Source organism: Opisthocomus hoazin, chromosome 9 (assembly GCF_030867145.1).
Source record: "Opisthocomus hoazin isolate bOpiHoa1 chromosome 9, bOpiHoa1.hap1, whole genome shotgun sequence".
Classification (NCBI taxonomy): Eukaryota; Metazoa; Chordata; class Aves; order Opisthocomiformes; family Opisthocomidae; genus Opisthocomus; species Opisthocomus hoazin.
Window position 1 is genome coordinate 24,331,748 of NC_134422.1, and position 17,834 is coordinate 24,349,581.

Here is a 17,834-nt window from a genome sequence, read left to right on the forward strand (position 1 = left end):
TGACATTTAGATCCTATTAGATAACCAGGGATCACCAAGCAGTTAGGAGATAATTGTTGCACTATTGAAGTTGGTGAGAATTATGCCATCACTTCGTATTTCTTGGTGTATTTGCTCTGCAGAACTGAGGGAGTGAAATGTAGTAAAAGTGTAGATAATTAAGCAGATATGTCTGAATACACTGATGGAGTAGCAGATTTATTACTGAGAAAGCACCCATTTTATGTAATGCTTTGTCAAAGAAGAGCTACACTTCAATCTGAGAATGTAATAGCTGGGGCACGTACCTGTGCTGTTGTTGTGGTATGGTTGAAAGATTATATGCTTTGAGGTTACAGTGGAAGTTCGCATCAAAACTCCCATCTTTGCAGGTTGTTTCTGTCTGATGTATTTGCATACAACTGCCATATGGAGTTGCCTTATAGAAGGTGTTACTTCCATCTGATCTCATGTAAAAAATGTACTTCATGTCATGTTATTCTAAGAGACAGACTTTTCGTGTTTTAACAACAGAATGTGGGTTTTTCTGCCTTTTAACCATTCTGAAGAATTACTTGATATGCCTTCAGAAAATGGTGCATGCTACCAGTCAGCCCACAAATATTGGCACTTGAATGGATTGTTGTCAACTTTGTACTCTAAAATTATGTAAAGGTGCGAGGCACAGGAAATACTGGAAATGCTTCAAGCTCTAGCAATGGTAGGAATACAGATTTTACTACCATAAGAATTCTCAAAGGGGTTGATTTTACATGGGCATCCATACTGTTAATCCAAGTATCATTACAGAATGGTAGGTGAATTACCTTTCCTGGTATCCATTAACTGGACAATGTCTTTGGATAAGAATTGAGTTAATCTGTATTGAAGAAAATTTAATTAATGGTTGTGATATCCAGAAGCAGACCATGAGTTATAGTTTCCCTCCTTATTTAACAAAATAATTCATACTACTAGTATGAATTTCATGCTTTTTTAATGTGTGAGAAAACAGTTGACCCACAAAAAACAACCCTTGTGATGCTGTTCTGTTGCAAGCAGCTTTTGCAGGGAAATGGAGAGGTACTTTATATCTGCCTACTCCCCTGAGTGACAACAATGGCAAAGCTCACTCTTTATAGTAGTATGTATATGTAAAAATAATTACATGTCTAGAAATAAATAGGTTCTTGACTGTGATTGACTATTTATTCTTCGTTGTGCCCAGTTAATGCAAAGCTTTAGCATGTTTCTTCTGTTCTTGCCAATTAACATTTCTGTTGATTTTTTCCTTTTAAGTATACCTTTACTGCTAAAACTTTCTCTTCTTTATTTCAGTCTATGTATGCTTATCTTTATTATCTGATAATGCTGTTGCTACCTGTACAAATGAAAATTATTGATTTAAGACATTGAAGAGCTTCATACAGAAGGAAAAAGCACCTCTTACTTTGAAAGCTATTAAAGTAATAATGAATGCTATCTTTATATTAGATGTGTCCTTTTTGAACGAACATTTTTGAATGGCTTGCTTTGTGTGAGTAGAATTTGCTATACAAGATGCCCATGTGACTGTCACCAAATCAGATTGCTCAGCAACATGAAAATAAATAGAAACATGTATGGAACTTTTGATACTATAGAAAAGAAAGTCTCTTAATGTTGCTAGTTTAATTTTCAAACTGTAAGCAGGGCATTACTGGTCATGAACATGCTGCCTTCTGTAGTGGAAACTTTATCTTGGCGTTTTTACTGCCACAGCAGTGCTCACCTATTTACACTACGCATTAATCACAGACTGCTGCGTAAGAGACGTGGGGGGAAGACAGTCTTATTTTGTTAGGTACTCTGCACGGCGAGAGAGCAGCAGCATGGATTAAGTATTTGGCATCTTAAAACAAGATGGTGGAGTTTATTAAGTTGTGTTTACTCTTGTTAGCAGTATGTAGAAGGACATGATATTCTTAAGCGAAACCTGTCCAATTACACTAATTTTGTTGCAATAATGGACTGTAGAATTTGCCATGCCTGTGGCAAAAGGCTCCACATACTATCTCTTCTGTCTCTTGCTTTGACCAGTATCTGCTATTTCAGAGAATCTTGTAGAAGACCCCTCGATAAACTGTTTCTGTTTTGTAAAAATGGAATGTAACAGCATAGCATCCTGCATAAATAAAAACCTGTCATGCTTCCTCCTCACCAGTCTTCAAGAGCAGGACTGGTTCCATCCCTTCTTTTGGAAGTAAAATTATGTCTTTATTTAATGAGATCTTTCTCTTTCCATTTCTCTCGTTCCATTCACTCTCTCCATCTGCCCTCCGGAGAGCTATTGGTCTCTCTTGTAGGCTCTCTAATGTTTTGTCTTTGCACATTTTAAGTATCCATGCCAAATGGCTTGTCAATGGGTGCTGCTTTAGGAGAAACATTCCACAGCCAAGTGCATCACATGCTACTACCAAATTTATTCTGATTTCCCCTCCAAAATTTTTCAGCGTTGATTCTTTGTTCTTTTCTGTACTGCTTTCATGCCCCTCAGAGGATTTCTCTCTGTCCTCAGTATTTATATCCTTCACTGTTTGCACACTGTGGTCATGTCGATGTTCTGTCATAACTTAAACTAATCACATAACTGTTCTTAATGTTCCTGAAATGCTATCGTGCTTCTTCGTATGAACTCTCTGGAGCACAAAATTTTATGACCCTGTCTTTCCTATATATCTGGAACGTACCTAATCTGATGTTTACTATCAGGTTTACATGCCAGAATTTGATAATTGTTGAAATAACAGCGTTTTGCTATTGCATTAAGAAAGACTGTCACTGTAGTTAAATTTGCATGAATATCTCTACAGAGCTAGAAATGATGTGTACTAGGTGTGCTGTATACTCCAACTATGTTCAGGATTATTGTTTCCAAGACTTTGCTCACTCACTAGCTCTACATCAATGTCTCCATTGAATTTTCCCAAATGGATCTTTTCCTCAGCATTGCTAATTCCCTAGAGACTTACCTATTATATTTATTTTTTGTCCAGTGTTTTTGCCTTCTTCTGTAGTGCGTTCATAATGTGTTATCAAGTTGTTTTTTCTCCCTTTGAGATTACGATAAAAAAAAAATCAGAACCTACCCCCTTAGTACTTGTTTAGACACCTCCTTTTTATGTGTTGCCATGTTTCATTATCTTTTGTTTGCAGTCGTTTAACTAATTGTTAATTTGCATGACAGTGCTTCTACCCAAGGCATTTTCATTTTTTTTTAAGATGATCTACGACTAGTAAATATTTTACTGGTATCCAAATTTGTGACAGTTGTTGCATTCCTTTCTTCCACTACTTCAGTGATTAAAAGAAAACACCCAACAGCAATCCACATGTAAAGCCTCCAACTTTGGTTAAATAGGTTTTGCTGCTTTACAGATTTGTTTCTGTTAACTGTGAGTGAAGGCTGTCTGATCTAAGTGTAGTAATGTTTTCTGCTTCACTCTTGAAAAGTAATTTCCAAGTATTTTTGGGTTTATGTTAACTGTAAGGTACCTTAGTACCTTGTGCTAGATACAGCCTGAACTAAAGTGGTTAGTGGTGGTGTAAATTGTGTCGTCCATGTGCATTGGATGGCAAATAGTGGAAAATTACCACAGTTCTGGTATTGTAAAGATTTACAGAATCAATTGTGAAAATTCACTCTCAAATAAAAGAAGGGAAAGGGTATTAGAAAGTAAGTTATTGACAAGAATATGTAATTCCAATTCTTTTTCTCTCTTACTCACCTGAGTAACTCACTCATTCCTCTTCTGAGTTATTCCTAGCTGTCAATGGACAAAATTCACCACAGCATAAATCAGTGCAACCTGTATTCTGTTATTCTTTGGCACATCTGTTAACATTTAAATTAAAGAAAATTAAGGTTTTTATTGGCACTGCTTCACAATGACCTCTTATCATGATTTATTGTTCTTCTACATTTGCCCCTCTATCGCTATGTACATCATTAAATAAATAAAAAACATAAATTCTGAATTATTTCTTGTCTCAGTGAATACTGTTGGTTACCGCAATATGATAAAGCATTTGTTTCCACATGTCGCAGATGTGTTCTGGTGTTTGTGGAGTATCCCTCTGCGCCCATGTTGCAAGAAAGTGTGTGGAGGAAGAAGTGACCCCAAACTCACGTCCAACTTCATATTTTTGCTTAATGTCACATGTTATTCTCCAGTCAAAAATTGTGTGGCTAACTGCTTAGTAGCAGCTAACCAAGGTCAGGAAGGTAAAACAGAAATATAATAATTATACATGATATTTGCAGAAGGTGCAACATTCAAAGTGCGCACAGTTGATTTCAGTGACTAGTAGAAAATATTCCCAGTCCCCTTCTATGCAGGATTTCTGTAAATATTCAAGTGAAAGTATACTAAGCAACCTCATTCTGTTTTCAGAATGAAATTGCTTATCAGAAGTTTGATTATTAATGTTGTGCTTGTCTCTCTGATGTGGCTGAAACAAGTAACTCTTGTTTCTGTGCGTACTCAACAAACCTGATGCTTGTTGACCTCCTGACACTTACTCATTTATGTTCTCACAGAGGCTTTGATTTTCAAAATGCAGTGTTGTTAAACAGCTGTAGCTCATTTTTCAATAATATTTTAGTACCAGGTCCAATTCCTCTTTGGACTCATGGCTTTTTACTAGTGCATGATTGCCTTTACCTTTTGCAGTACACTTCTTTGAGAAAACTTACACAAGTCTTACTTATTGAGATTAGAGGTTGATGCTAGGAACCAGAAACTTATAAAAGCTTTTCTGCACAGAACAGTGAGAAAAATGCACTGAGTATCATGAGTTCTCATAATCAAATCCAGGCTTGTTAAAAACAAAGAAAAATGTGAAAAGAATCCCCCACTGAAAAGAAACAGTGTACTTAGCATGCCTAGATTTACTTACTCTAAACTTAGTTGCAGGTGGAGAAAGTTATGGTATCATAGACTCATTGAATGTTTTGTGTTGGAAAGGACCTTTAGAGGTCAACTAGCCCAACCCCCGTACAGTGAATAGTATCTCATGAACAGCTCATGGCATTGATCTCCGGATAAGAAACCTGTCCCACATTCGCTGTATGTAATGTTACCTCTTTACCTAGGGTATCTGTCTACATTTGCCAAAACATTTTTTCCATGTTCTCTTCACCCAAGTTGGGTTTTGACCTTCTCTAATGTTTTTTCGAAGTGTGTTTTACAATAGCCTTTACAGATGGGCTTTCTGAAGTTTAACGTTTTTTTGTGAGGTTGTATCTGTCCATTGGGCAGATGCACTGTTCTCAGTTGAGGAAGCTATTTCATCTGGCTGGGTTTGAAGGCTTTAAAGGTAAGTTTAGCTCTCTTGGTTATTAGATATAAATTTAATGATAGATTCAGCATGACAAAGATTCTTTAAGGCAAAACAAGGGATAAAACACAATGTTACGTTGCCATGCAGTAAGACAGTTTATAACGGTCATCCTTTATTTCGTCTTTCACCTGTAGTCTGATCTGACGTGGGAAGTGGAAGAAGACATTTCACAACACTGCCACTAAATGCAAGCAGACATATAGGCCCAGAAAAGTGAGAAATTCAGCTTCATTGTAGCACTGTTGTTCTAAGGAAAAACGTGAGTGAGGCTGATTGTTAGCTATTTCGTAGGAGAAGGTGTAGGCTTTTGCTTTCTACCTATTCAGCTTTTTCCAGTGATTCTGAGTACTGTGTTGTTTGGCAAGTGGATTCTGTAGTCCATGGTACAAGATATATATAGTCTCTTCTATTTTGGTCTTAGTTGATGCTTGCTGCTTGCTCAGCCGACACTGGGGCCTGTGCAGTTTGCAGCTAGTAGACTCCTCTCATTTTTAGGGATCTCTGTATTTCAAATCCCATCCCAACTTCTATTTTGAAACAAATGTCCTGGTTTTTCTTGCAGAGAGTTTTCTTGTTTTTCCCTGCTGTTTTTCTTGTAGAGAGAGCCTTGAAATGTAAACTGGATACCTGGGTTTAAAGTGTTCTTACTGATTTATTTTCCCTAAACATTATTGATTATTTAGTCTTCTATTGACTAAAGCCAGGTCTATACTAAAATTTTGCTGGCAAGGTTGTGGGGGAAATGTCATAGTGTTACGTTGGGAAAACAGGGTTTATAGTTAGCCTAATGAAGGGCTGGTATAAGGAATAGTTGTAAAACAGCTTTTGCTGGCGTAAATTGTATTATCCCCAGGGTAATTTGCTGACCGAGGTTAAAATGTAGGGCAAGCTCTGAGTTGGCCTTTTGAAACTTGTAGCATATTCCTTTAATTTTTCCATGTCATGGCAGTGCTCCATGGGCGGAATGGTCTGTCACTGATTAGATAGATGACCAATAAATTCCTATGTTCTTCCCTGTGGAAAGCCTAAGATGTGCCAGCTCTGCTACGCAGCTATTGTGATTTCTAGCTGTAAAAAAGGCAGGTCATATAAACCTGTCTCATGAAGACCACAAGTCCTTTTGTGATTTTGTTCAAGGCACTTAATTTTACCCTCTTGTTTTCTCCATATGCAAAGTGAGAAGATAATATACATTTGTTTGCTGAAAGCTTTTTGATGATTGTTGAATGGTTGCACAAGCTATGGACATCCAATTGTATCATATGCAACATTTACCTGAACTCAAAGACTCTCAACTTCTAGGAAGAGTTGCCCTTTACTGTATGCTTTCTTGGGGCCTCAGCACAAGCAGCTAGGTGCCCTTTCTGTGATGAGACTCTGTGGCTAAAAAACGCTGTGATTTTTTTTTTGTGTGTGTGTAGTTTTTGCTAAGTTTTAGATGTCCCCCAAACAATAATCGTATTGATCATTTAACCTCCAAAATTCTTCTTACCTGTCTCAATCTAATATTTGACATTTTAGACGAATTAGTTACTTACCTAAGTAAGCACGCTGATATCTGTGGTTTTTAGAGCCTGCATTTTTTTTTTAGCTGCATGTATTTATTTGTTTGAAATTGAAGTGGGCTTGAAATAAAGAATAAATTAGAAATACATTTAAAAGTCTGCTTTTGAAATAATGTTTTTTCCTTGAGCAACACCCTCTTTACAAAACGTTGTATTCCTTTTTCTCCCCAATTAGCTATCTTGCCTTTTAGTAAGGTTTTAATGTGTTTTTGTCAGTAGAGAAGTCATGTTTAATTAAAAGTTTCTTGCATGTTTTCAGTTATAGATGATAATTTGTTTCACTTTACACTCTCAATTGCCTTGAGTAATTTCCTGTAGAAATACATATAATCCATTTACATGTTTGAAGTATTAGTGTGTCATTTGCATAGCTTGTATGTAATACTTAAGCAAACCACTGGGGCTTAGGAAGGACGAATGATGCAGTTTAGTGGCGAAAGTGATACAATGGCTATTTCTTCTCCCTACTGAGTAGATGTGGAACCAACTTTGCTGAGAGAACCGACATGTTATTTCAGTAAATAATTGGGAGTTAAGCAAGTGGGCCAGCAGTAATGTTATATTCATATTTTTGCTTGATGTAAGTCAATGCAGATTGATGTTGATTGTTACTTCAGGACCTCATGTAGTATAGCAGAGAAAATATAATATAACACATCCCAGTTGGTATATGTCAGAATTCCATTATAGGTAAAGCTGTTGTAGTGTTTAGCTGCTGGTGACAAGATGGTAGGAGGTTTAAGTTTTATTGCAACCATGTATTAAAACCATAGTTTGTTTGGTCTACTAAAATAAATTCTGTGGTAAGTCCTTGAGTGGAATGCAGTATATATGGTTCTGCTCACCCACGTTTAGACGAGATGAACTCAAACTGGAATAGGTGCAGAGAAGCACTACCATGGTAAGGGAGGGGGAACGTCTATTTTATATGATAAGACTAGAAGGGCATGTCTTGGTTCGTCTGTTGATGTGAAAGCTGATAGGGGGTATGATTGCTGTTTATAAATACGTAAGACCACCGCTCACTGTTAAAAGGCAGCGCTGCTTAGGACCAGGTGAGTGCTAATGCAGCTTGGATTTACATTAGAAGTTTATTCCTAACCATCAGAGCAACGAGATCCCAAAACTAACTTCCAGTGGAAGTCTGTGGACAAAAAAAATTGTGTGTTTAAAGTGGAGTTGAATTCTCTTTTTAGAGTAACTTTTTGTGTGTACCTGCAATAACAGCTCCAGTGCTGTTTCTGCACCAGATATCAGTATTTTGGCTAATATCCCTTTTTTCCTAGTACAGCAAAGACCTACATGAAACCATGGTGTCCAAAGTTGGTTTCAGTTCTTAGTGAAAAAGTGTCCTTACAACTGATACCGTCTTTAGAATTGGCAGCACTTTTCACTTTTGTTTGCCACATCCACATCACACTTTTTTGTTGGTGGAAGCCTGTCAGGAAGTTCAGCACCATTCTGCTCCTTCTCTGATGTGGTGAATCTTGAATTCTTTTTTGGCATTGTAGCACATTTCTCCACAGAAGGGTGAGGGTTGGAGAACTGCTAGAAGAGTGTAGCTGTTTCTTTAGGACACTGTCCTGAGCCATGAGAGTTGGGAATTTGAATCTCATTGCCCAGAGAAGGCAAATGAAGGTAGAATTATTGCTCTTTGCGTGAGTCCAGTCCTGAGGAGGATTCAAAGCCAGATGGATATGCAGTGCTCTGCCTCCATCTTTCCTGAAATAGAGACCTTCAGTTCTTTGAATGTGTGGTGGTAAGCACCTATTGTCCAGAGAGACTTCTCAAATTCAGACTCGTAAGATGCTCACTCAGAATGTGCAGGGAGCTGCCTGAAGGCTGGGAGGTCACGAGTTTGAAGGTACATCAGCTCCTCAGTGTTTCCGTTTAGTCAGCTGCTAGCAGCTCGGTGTTGGGGATGCTCTGAAACTTTTTTCAGGTACCTTTCCTCAGGAGAGTCTTGCTCTGGCTTCTGGATGCCCTTCTGCAGTCACCGATTTCATTGCTTACGAACAGCACACCAGAAGAGGAGGAAAGCTGGGGAAGCTTGAAGAAGTCAAGTGCAGTCCTGCAACTAGATCTAAAGCTGCCTTTGTAACAATTGTCCGCTAATAAGCGTGCTTAGGTCTTCGTTACATTCTGTCCCCAAGGTTGCTGTGCTCCTGTGGCAGGTGTGACAATAAGTATAGCTAGAAAACTCTTTGGAATGGATTTTGCCACAGTAGACTATCATATTAGAGCAAAAATAGCCCCTCTTTGTTTTAGGGTTTGTAATAAAGTAATGAGTTAATTCTATCTCCTTCCTTCTTTCTTTCCTGGTTTCCTGTTTAGGGTAAGACACTCCATGTATTGCTTTTCTAAAATGAATGCAGATAATAACCAGAGAAGAGGTCTTTATGAGTAGCTGAAATTCTTCTGCTATGGAAATATTACTAGTGTTTAAGTGGCACAGATTTCTTGTTTAATATTCAGGTATGGCATTTGTTTCTTAAAACCAGGGAGGAATATTTGTCTTCTGTGATCAGAAAGAGTAGCAGCTAGGAACAGCAGTGATATGAGTCATTTTGACAGTGAGCAAACTTGTCAGAATGTTCACATTTTCAAGACTAGATGGTCTAAGACATCCATTTTTTCCTAAATATTTTTCAAAGTCCTAATGAAATTTTAAACAGCTGTGTCTCATGCTGTCTGGAGTTGAAAAGATCATGAATTAACAATTGCATTTTACTGTTAAAATACTACTTGTTTGCTGGAAAGTCAAAATAGTAACAACAAGGTTCAGTCAGGTTATTTGTAATACTTTCAACAGCTGAATTCGACAATCCTGTAGTGTAAAATATGTCAGTCCTAAGGAGAAAAGAGAGAATTCGTAATCAACACATACACTGTAAGGCACTGAAATAGTCTTTAACCAAATGAGTTTATACGGTAAGTGCCTTTAACATATAAGGTACTTAGCTTGCTTTTCTTCGTAAGCCCTGTTTGCATTAATTAATTTCACATTGTCCACTTCTTTGGGATAAGCTAGAATTCCACTGCATGCGTATCTAATACCTTTGTGTTACAAAGTGAAAATCCCATGTTTTTGGCTGAAATGTTGGTGTATTATAGCCATCTCTTGCCTAGGGCTATCTGCATAGGAGAATGTTGCTTTAACAGAATAAATCGCTGAAAGACTATAGCAGACTTATTTGAACCATTCTTCTGTATCTCTGACTACTGTTCTTGCCAAAGATACTAAAAAAGAGGCTCAGTGGATAAAAACATGGTATTTGTGTGACACTACCTGCTTTGCGATGGTTTCGGAAAGAAAAAAAAATTGTGCTACATTCACTGGCTCTTTAATTTGGATTGCCAATGATAATGCAGAGTCTACCGCTAAAGAAAGGTAGGATGCAGAAGCAGAAACATTAGTGCTAATCTGCTGCAGAAGGACTAGATAAATCAGCACAGCTCTCATACATCACTAAGAGAGAAGCTGATTGCAACTTGACCATGTGCCTAAGTGGTCACATCAGCAACAAGAACGGAGCATGGATAAAAAACCTAAAATGTACCCTTAGGGCTACTTGCTGTGCAGGACCTATAATAACACATCAATGTAAGTTTAAGATTTCTTTATTTTTTGTTTCTTTCTGTTGTAATTGTTGTTTACAGGATTGTATTTTTATTTTGCATCGTTTTAGGGGAAATGTAGTGAAGTATAATACTAAGCAGATAATAGTTTGATACTGTTTATGGCTGTGAATAATAATGGGCTTTATTACTGTGTGTCTCAACGTAGTTCTTTCTTTGAAGATATTTTAATATTTAATCCTAACAGTCACATCTCGGAAACTGAGTAAGGTTTTGGGTGAGATGATAGTGAGATCTCTTTTCTTCATTTCTGTCATCTTGTGTTTCAAAATTATTTGAAAGACAGAATGCCACAAATACATACATATACCACTTCTACCATGAGAATTTTTGCATTTTTTTGTTATCCTGTTAAGAAAAATGCTCACAAAGAGTGATTTTTGTGGACCTTTATATTCCTGAATTAAGTGCAGATGGTAATTTTCCTACAGTTTTTAAAATTTGTGCAATTGTTTAATTTAATGTCACTTAAGCATCTGCAAAAAGGCAAAGCAGGGATAAGATGGAAACTGAATAAGCATTGATTGCTGGTCTGAAAATTAAATTTTAAAAGGTTTTGCAGTAAATCTGATTTCAGTTCATTTTTTACTAAATTAGATTATCATGTTAAAATCGAGGCTACTATATAGCAAACAAATGTGTGAAACTGTCCTGGATAGCCCACATTTGCTGCTGTATCAGACTATAAAGATGTTGTTGATTGTAGCCACCCAGGAGTACCCTAATTGTAGATTTCAGAACAGCATGTTTAAATAATGCATGGGAAAATAAAAAGGAAAGGTGGAATTTTACTGTTCAGATGTTAAGGTGATGATGCTTTGTTCAAAGAGAAAAAACATATAGCTGTTGATGTGGAATTTCAGGCTCTCTCTCATGGCTTTAGGGAAGGAGGCAGGGAAACCCAAGACAGGTCTTGCTGTGCAGTCTGAAAGTGAGGGAAATTTGGAAGTGCTTCTAAAAAAAAAAACAAACCAGTAATGCTTTATTTATTTAACTTATTTTTAGGGAAAGATAGTGGCTTTAGGCAAACAAATTTATGAAATATTCAAAAAGGGGAGTATAGAATGCTTCAGTGATAGGAACTTCATAAAGTGTAAAGGTACAGAAGAACATCCATTATTTTGTAGTGTTGTAGCAATGGCCAAATATAATAACAGGAGGCTTAGAAACAGAAATAGCATCCATGTATTTAATCTACAAATAGTTTATTTTTGTGGCAATTGAAAAATGTAGAGATGGCTTTATGGCTATTGTCCCCTTCACAGAGCTAAAATATTCAGAATCTGGGCCAGTTTCAGGTCTTGATACATAGATATTTTGTGTAGGTCTTAGCAAAAACAAAAGTTAAGGTTTATCTATTAGTAGCTGCAACTTCACTACAAGAATGATAGATGGGAGTGGAGGAAGGGGAGGGTAAGGCTTTATGGCAAAAAGGATGCTCCTTCTTCCCAGCGGAATAAATAACCAACCTGGCCAACTGGCAGATGAAACATGGACCAAGCGGAGAGTTTAATTTTGTACAAAATATGCATATGCATGATCACACAGGCTCTCAGTTGTACTCAGCCCCTGAAGCAGAGTTCCCATTGGGAACCCGTATCTTTAACAGTCTGACTTATAAAATAATGAACACAAGAAGAGAGGAAAGCTGTACAGCAACAGGAATCAAAGAGGACTGGTGATTTCTTTGACCTTGTTACTTCTGTTCTGATGTACCCAATGTGGTATTAAGCTGTAAACTCCATGGCAAAGATTCCTATAGTTTTGTTCTGTGAAATATTCTCCTTTCACACGTGACACGATAATATAATCAGTCTGGCTCCTCTTAATGGAGTTGGGCTTCTGTTGGTAAAATAAGGGTATCCTTTTTTAGTTTGATCTGTGTTCGTTGGAACAGCAGGAGATTATTTTGGTTTACAAAGACAATGAAACAAGTAGGTAGTTTTCCTTTTCTTGTAACTGGACACAATTTGTAAAGATTCCTACCAAAGTTACTGTGAACAGTTAGAAGTGCTGTGTCTGCTAAATCTACAGCTGCATTCATATTGTGATCTTAAAACAAACATTTGTTTCTGTGTGTTTCTGTGAAGTTTCCTGATGCAGTCATGCTTAAATTAGATGCTAAATGAATTGCATTGCATATGACAAAACTGGACTTAGGTTACTGCTGCTTTTAAGTTTCCTTTTTAGTTGAAGAGACAAAAGTCTACCGAGTGCCTTTTGTGGGCTGAATTTGGTCTTGGATGCAGTTTCCTTTAGTCCAAACAAGGCACATCCTCTTTCTCTAGGGTAAAATTCTGAGTTTATCTGTTTATGATGCTGGGCATTTCCCTGTTACCTGTAAGTTCTTTCACTAGACTCGAACCTGGTCTTCGTTTCCACCTTTAGTTTTAGTCAATAAATTTATGCTAATTATAGTTTCTTGTACTTTAGCGAAAAGTGTGCTAATGGACACTAATCCCTCCACTTGCAGAGCTGCAGGGGGCTCACTGATACCAATTTCAGTATATTGAATTTGCTTGTACTTACAATACTCAGGCAAACAACATACAAATGTTCTCGCTCCCATTGAGTTTAATGGAGAAGCTCCTATTAACGAAAGTTACCAACGCAGGTCCTGAAACCTTTAAGCAGCATGACCCCTGTGGTGATATCTCACACAAACAAAAGGCTGTCCTGAGAAAAATACCTGAGTTTAATCATAGGGGTTCAAACTGTTTTGATTAAATAGCATTTCCTCTAGTTTTCTGTCTACAGAAGCATACAACTTCCACTTGAAGTTGAAAGTCTGGCCTCTGCTGTCTCTGTGTTGTTGCAAAAGACAACTATTGCCCTAAGGAGAGGCCCTGCAAGTTCTGTGATACCAAAGGAGAGGGTGTACTGCTGTATTGCTGCAAAGAATATGTAGTGTTCCTATCCTGAAGTTTACCAGTTCTGCTGGCCAGGACGAGGAGTGACATGGCTTGCTTCTTCCTGCTGCTTCTAGTTCTTTCTGAGCTTTAGTCACTTCTGACAAAAGGAGACACCATTTTGCGACTGTCCCAAAATACCAAGAACTGTAGATCTTTGGAATATGCAAGAAAAGCTCCCATTTTGCTTTATGCACGCAGGCCTAGGAGCTCATTGATTTCTTCCACAGGTTCAATAATCACTAACCATCCACTGAATTGTGTCTGGAATACTCCGTAGCACAACCAGCTTCCGGCATGAAACGTTAACTCACAAGCTACAGCGTATGAAGTAGCCACAGATCAACTCACATACTTTCACACCATCAGTTACCACCTGAAGTACACTTAGAAAATTGTAATAAATGACTTTGCCCTTAGTCAGCATTGCACGTGCTGTGAGGAGAATACACGTGGTCACTGTCAACAAAGTGAACTCTTATCCAAGTATCACTTTCTTCTAGGGAAACAGTGAATCTCTGGAAAGGGCAAGAGAATTTTACATGTAAATTGGCTATAAAAGAAATAGTACCAATTACAGCTTACAAGAAAACCAAACTATTTTCTACCTCAATTGGGTCCTCTAACCAAATCTTGGAACCTATGTTGAAAACAATTCAACAACTAGAAGCTATTATGAAAGAAGATCATACATGAAAAGGCATTTCCTTGGTACCTCTCCTTCTAGCTTTCAGATAGCCTTCCCAGCCTTGCTAAATGTTGTCTCTGAAGTGGATTTCTTCCAGAACATAGGGAACTGCATGGTATCAGTCTCTGCTGGGGCACACACGACAGTGATCTCCGACAGATAGCTCCTAAGGACAACTACTCGTCTAATCTTTCAGTCTTGTTTAAGGGAGACTTATCATGAAAGTATGTTCAAAAAGGGGATCATGCAGACTGATGTCTATAACTCTGCTATTCACTGAAAATCATAGACTCCTAATTAGGGTGACAGAGTTTCATGACATTTTGTAAAGCTTTGAACAGTTTTTGTTACCTCTCTGTTATTATCCTGGAAGGTAAATAGTTACATATTGGGTAACCATATGGATGCTGTGTTAGTGTATTTTAAGAAGATTGCTCAGATGGCTCGGAGCCCATAATGGTAATGCCAGGATTTTTATGTACTGAAAATCTAAACAAATAACTAAAAAATGGAGGGAGCAATCACTGAAAGGAAGAGCGAGCGATAAAATGTAGAATTCACCTTTAGCATTGGTGACAGAGATGAAGGCCATGGGAGAAGTATAGTATGACTTCTTGTACTACACTTGGGCCATGTCCCCATTAGCTTTCCAGTTTGAGCTGGCAGAGCAGTATGGGTGGTTGTTCCTTGTTTGCAGTCACAGTACTGGACTGCCAGTACTCTTTTTAAAACTATATTCCCGTCTCGGTTTTGTATTTCCTCAGTGACTCCGGCTGAACTTCCCAGCAGGAGTGGAAACTCAGGTTGCACTTTTCACCACAAGTCTATACAAACTCCATTTCTCAACTTACCATAACAACTTCTTGTGATAACAAGGCCATTGAATAACCTGGCATTATTTTCCTTGCACAGATGATGAGTGGTAGGAGGAGGGAAGGAGGCAGAAGGGAAGGTGTGAGGAATAATGCAAGGAAAATTGTTGAGAGACTGAGTAATTCCTTTAGGGAGGTATCTCTCATCATTTTTTGTTTGGTGCTTGAAGACTGCTTATACACTATATACATGTTTTCAGTCATATATTTTCTTGAGTGAAAAAGGACCCTATAATCCAAGTCCACTCATTGCACTGTAAATATAACCTCACTGAAGGAAAGGAACTGTTTGAAACACACTTGCATATTTTGGTCAGGATTTATCATGACCTGTAAAGCACATAATTCTCATAAGAGGAAAGCTTTAGATGTTTTAAACTCTGGCAATTTTTCATCCAGCAAAAAGATTCGAGAAATACCCAGGCAGCAAGCCTTCCCTCAGACGAGACAGGGTGGGCTGTTTTATATCAGGAGCTGCCCTTCCTACTTTGCTTCCTCTGCCAGAAATTCTCTTGCCAGAAACTGTCATTTCAGCTTATGTCTGTTTTTGAGGGGAAAGGAGTTAACCATACCAGTAATATCATCATCACTACAACCAAAAGTCTGCAGACAGTTGAAAGGAAAACTGATAATTGCACACAAATGCCTAATTTCCCCAGGCCATGATAAGCGGTGATAGAATTGCCAGCTCCATTTTACAGTACAGATGTATGCCTTTAATATTAAAGTAATCTGTGCACAATTCTGAAACAACAGGGTGGCAGATATCTTTGGTTTATATCCATTACTACTTTTGCTATATTGCTACATATACAATTAACTGTTATGGCCAGTACCATGTTGTGGTACTGGATCCTTGTCTTTTGAAGGAACACACAAGCATAGGTTAGATTTTTAATGAGCTTAAAAAAAATCAAATGTAATCATGAAAATTTTCAAAATTTGGCTACAAGAATCAAAACTTTGTCCTCTTTGATCTAGATATGTATGCACAGACCACATAGGCTTCAGTGGCAAAGCCGTTGCATGCCTTTGACTGAGAATAGCCCAAGAGTGGCTGATAACAGAGTGAGCAAGCTGGAAGCTTAAACACACGTGAGAGCCTATTTTTTATACCATGTGATAACAGCATTTCTGTTGGCTAAATTCTTTACGGGTAGGCTATATGTTAGTAGAGAATATTTGAATGTAAGTGTGGAGCTCAGCTTGCTGAGAGTTAGTATGTAGTGCTCAGCAGTTGGAGGGACCTCTCAATTTCATTTGTTGCTAGTCATGTTAAGGCTTACTGCTGTGGTGAATGGCAACATTCCAGATTGCATCTCAGTCAAATGGATTGTTCTTCAGAGCAATGCTTTTCTGGGGAATAGAATATCCAAGGTCCACATTTAAAGGGTCTTTTCAGTTTTGGTGAACTCACCTGAGAAGAACACTCAATACTTTATGCAAGTGTAACTGCTGAAAGTCTGTAATGTATTTTCTGTCTATGCCAAGAGGCAGTCAGTGGATGCTTGCAAAGGGATAAGGAGTAAAAAAGCATAACTCAGACTGTGCCAGGGAGTGAAGTAGCATATGATATATCAGCTTTTTTCGCTTTTTTTTTTTTTTTCAAATTAAGATCTGTAGTGTGCTAATAACTTTATGGCAATGATGACCAAAATGGTTGTTATCTTTGTTGTACATGCATTATAGCCAGTTTCGAAAGTACCTAGCCCCTATCCAAAAGATTCTGTGACATTTATACAACAGTGGTGATAGTACTGGTAATGGTGTGGGGCTTTGCAAAACAAAAAAGCTGAATAGGGTGAAGCACAGACTTTCTGAAGGAGCTGGAGCACTGGAAGACTAACAGAAAGCTGTTAATGCAATATAGGTCTCGCTTCAAATATGCAGAGAGCAAGCGATGAAAAATACAAGCCCACTTGCATTCCTTGTTATCTGAAAACATTTTTTCCCATTGAATGTAGTCTGGAAGGCACTGATGCTGCTTTTGACCCCAATATGCTCTCCTTAATTCACTGTATTTTTACTCACATATGTATATAAAATCCTCCAAATAATCCAAGCACAAAAATCCTGTGCAGAAAGGATTTTTTAAAAAAAACTGGATGTTAATGCCTCAAAGGAGACTAGAGTATCTTCTGGGATTAGCGAGTAGGTGGGAGGAGTTGATTGCCTCAGGCATAGCCCAAGGCCATTAATTCCAGCTAGTCATTAATCCCCTGTAATGCCCTACGCTGATGCCGGTTCCTGTTACAACATAGAAATAGAAAGCTGACTGACCTATGGATTTTGATGGGTTACGTTATTGTTATAGTGTTTGCTTATATTTCTAAATGGTCGTCACTATAGTGTTGGATAGTGTTTCAGTTTATGAGCTTCATGTCTTTCCAGAGAGTTAATGCGTTGTTTGTTACTCACAGGAAGCCTGCAACGATGTTATTAGTATTCCATTCTGTCCTAGCCTTTAAATAAATCTTGAAAACATTGTAGCCCATATGAGGTATGCTCCGTGTATTGAGTCCTGGCAAAGCAAAATTGATATCAATACTCTAAAGATAATTAGCGTGCCTATTTTCATATCTAGAGAAAATGAAAATTGAACATGTGGTCCCTTTACTCTGGGGTTGCCATGTAAGGCAAAGCGCGGTCTAGGTTGCATTTGGTTTAGTTTTCGGTTTGGTTGTTTTAAAAACAGAACAAAAAAAAGTCCTGAAATGTTAATGAGTTTATTTCAATACCCAAAGAAATGGTAGCGAAGAATAGACTAGTTATGAGCCATTTTGAAGCAAATGCCATCACA

At 37.9% G+C, this 17,834-nt stretch overlaps 1 protein-coding gene across 3 annotated transcripts in view; it reads left to right on the plus strand.

Moving 5' to 3' along the window:
* The window catches only part of RAPGEF4 (Rap guanine nucleotide exchange factor 4), a 170,650-nt gene that overhangs the window by 34,680 nt on the left and 118,136 nt on the right, over positions 1 to 17,834 (plus strand). Inside the window, exon 1 of one of the 3 annotated variants that reach the window (XM_075430947.1) lies at positions 10,375 to 10,530. The exons of the other annotated variants lie outside the window; for them this stretch is intronic. The gene's annotated coding sequence lies outside the window, so the exon portion shown is untranslated. Of the gene's footprint in view, positions 1 to 10,374; positions 10,531 to 17,834 lie in introns of those variants that run through there. 3 annotated transcript variants of the gene reach the window in all.